The following is a 3,224-nucleotide window of genomic DNA, read 5'->3' as shown; positions in this document are numbered from 1 at the left end:
GAGTTCCCGGGAGGAGACGCGGGGACCGCGGCGATTTGACGCAATCCCGCTACACACCGCTACCCCTCGGGTTGGATTTGACGCGGTCCCTAAATATAGCAGTAATAATGACTAATTCTATACGATTATAGATTACGCGACTAATTGCTTGGAAATGAATCGAATGATTTGGTGCCGTCGCTGTTGTTGGCAGCGGTGCACAAGCACAATTAACGGTAGCAACTCAACACATTCGTCAAGAGCGTTGCGGCCACGAAAAGTAACACATTTTAAAATGTGACGTTTCGGGCAATGACCCTTCATAGCACATACAACTTTTCACAATATAATCCGTACGATATATTACATTCGTCTACCAATGCGAATGAGAATTGTGCCAAGTCTAAAGAGTTTGTATCTACCAGCAGATGCTGGGTACGGCTGGTCAATACAATCATCTAATTAATAAACTAAACAAATCCAGTCATTTTGAAAGCTACTGCTGATTTAAAGTGTCCCCACTATGCCCAGCCGGTCTTGTTGGTTGATTGACATTAACGCTAATGTTTTGCAGCGGCCGGGAATGGAACTCAGGTCGCCTGGTTGGTAGTGGGGTGCGCTAACCACTGCGCCACCGCTCCTCGCCTTCACAGTTGTATAACACTCTCTATGACGCTGGTTGGTGAAGAAGGGAGAGTGGGGGGGAAGGAACATTTGAAATATGAATTGCCACTGATGTCAGCCGTGGCCTGGAATTTAATTCAAGTGGCCTGTTTGGTCGCCGCTTTGCCTTGTTGATGTTTTGGCTATTACCGCATTACTGAAATTAAAGCGGAGGAAAAACACCGCGTAGATTGTGACCCAGAGTAAACTTACCGTGACGTGTGTATGATAGCCTGTCATACCATACACACGATAAGACACTTGAGAAACAGTGTATACGCCACGTGTATCCCATCACATCCTCCCGCGAGGCTCCGTGCTCCGTTCATAAGTGGAGGGTCATGAGTTTCAAATTCCAACTGGGTGGACGGGTTGACTCAGCTAATCGTCGCTCTCGGGTCGCATAAACTGATCGCTGGACGTCGGATTATGGAATTTTCATCACTTTCTTACAAGTGCCGGCATTGGTTATCATTTAAACTTATTTTTAGTTTTTTTCGGTAAAGTCACGTAGGTAAAAAATTAAAATTAATAAAAGTAAGTAAGTACTTGATACAGCAATCGTGCTGTGACGGTTCCACCTGAAGACGGAAGCTTGTGTTGCCTCCGAAGCGTCATTTATTTTTATTTTTAAAATTTTACTTTTTTTAATTTTAATTTTTTACCTACGTGACTTTACCGATAAAACCTAAGAATATGAATCCTTGCAGTCACGAAAGCTTCAAATCTAGAATCATTTAAACTGACTCGTTCTCGACATGGTAATGAGGAACGCTCACAATTTGTTTAAACTAAAGTATTATAACTATATTTTTTTTATTGTACCACGTAAGGCACACTGAGCTATATAGCCCTTGTTCAGAAGCGACCTGCCCACAAATGATAGCTCAACCAAGTAGCTTACCACGTGGAAATTTATAGCAGCCAAATACTATAAACGCATATTTATAAATGTGGAGCGGAAAACCGGATAACCCGAAGAAGAATCCACGTGACCACGGGCAGAACATGCAAACTCCAAATATACTGCAGCAGGAGTCAGGCTCAGGATCAAATCCAAAAACCTCCCGTATACCCGGCGAGGTAGTTAACATCTCGCCACCGCAGCACGCGTGGAACTGGATATGGAGTCAATTTCACTTTTTTTATAGCCCTCACTTCGAAGTAAACCGGAACGGGGGAGTGGGATAAAATATTGCGTCTAAAACAACTATTCATTAAAGCGATCACACATTCCAAATAACAGCGAGAACATTCGCAGTAACACAAAGCAATCCCTCTGTATAGCGGTAAGGAATGTGTGTGGCGGGTTTAAATACTATTTTGGTTATGCTATTAAATTACAGCAGCCTCGTCATCAGTCATTATCATCAATCACCACACGTCCTCATCATTATCCATCAGTGCCTCTATGTATGTATACGTGTGTGCGCGTGTGCGGGTTTGTGTGTGTGTATGTATGGGTGGGGAGCGGTGGTGTCGCGGTTAGCGCGCTGTGCTACGAACCCGGCCGTTCGATTCCCGCTCACGGCCAACACCAGTGACGATTATCTGAACCGGTCCTGCCCCCCCTCCCCCCTAGGTCGACTCAGCCTCAAATGAGTACCTGGTACATTGTACAAACATTAACACTGGTAGGACAAAATCACATATTCGTGCGCTACTCCGACCTTAATAGGCGCTCGCTGACAGCACTGAGCCTGCCCTATACGGCTATGGTGCAGGTATGAGGTGCGGTAGGACACAACAACATCAGTGGAGAGTGATAGGTGCTCGTGAACAGCACTTGCCCCAACAGTCTGTTAGAGGCTGAGTCGTTCAGCTCATGTTGTCTCGCTGACCATCCAGTCCCGGGTCAAGAACCCCTTCTGTCTGGACCCCCGTGTGGGACAGAACTGCTGTCAAGATTGGGGGGGGGGGGGTAGAAGAGAGGGGAGAATATGGATACATTGGAGGTGTACACAAGAGGTCTTTCAGATTTGGCGAAGCTATCGAGTGTGCAGGCAGTGCAATTGCACCAGGATCCACGGGCCAGAGGATCCAGACGAAATGGCCCCCCTCCCCCCGCGCCTAGGGGGAGCGGGGGTATTTAATTATTAGCACCAGGGCCCCATACAAGCCACGTTAACACAAGTGCGATTGAGATTCATAATTTGTCATCTTAGACTTGTGGGACCAAGGGGGTGACCCAGAGTGTGCGTGTTTTTTAATGTATTTTTTTGGGATAATTTTGGATAATCCTGTAGTGTGGGATTCAGACGACACGAACGTGCGGTGAACACGGGAGGACGCAGAGGTATAAATCAGGCGTGGATGTGAAAGCGGCTTGGACTGAGCCCACAGCGGAGAGCGCGGTGCCGTGTTGGGTTCACGTAGCCGGGGGTCGGGAGGGGGGGGAGGGGGATTTCCGTAACGCGTCAGTGCGGGATACAGCTGACGACCAAACCACCCCGAACGCGCCAGGCGAACTCGAATTCGCGCGGAAGCTAAGCGGGTATGGAGCCTGTTGTGTACCGCGCTGTGATGGGCATAATGCCTGGGGTAGAAACTAGGTGTTGCCAACACGGCCTGCGAGGTGGGGT

This window comes from Lethenteron reissneri, chromosome 21, assembly GCF_015708825.2.
Source record: "Lethenteron reissneri isolate LAM-NWPU_2019-01 chromosome 21, ASM1570882v1, whole genome shotgun sequence".
In the NCBI taxonomy this organism is placed as follows: domain Eukaryota; kingdom Metazoa; phylum Chordata; class Hyperoartia; order Petromyzontiformes; family Petromyzontidae; genus Lethenteron; species Lethenteron reissneri.
Note: the sequence above shows the minus strand (reverse complement) of the source record.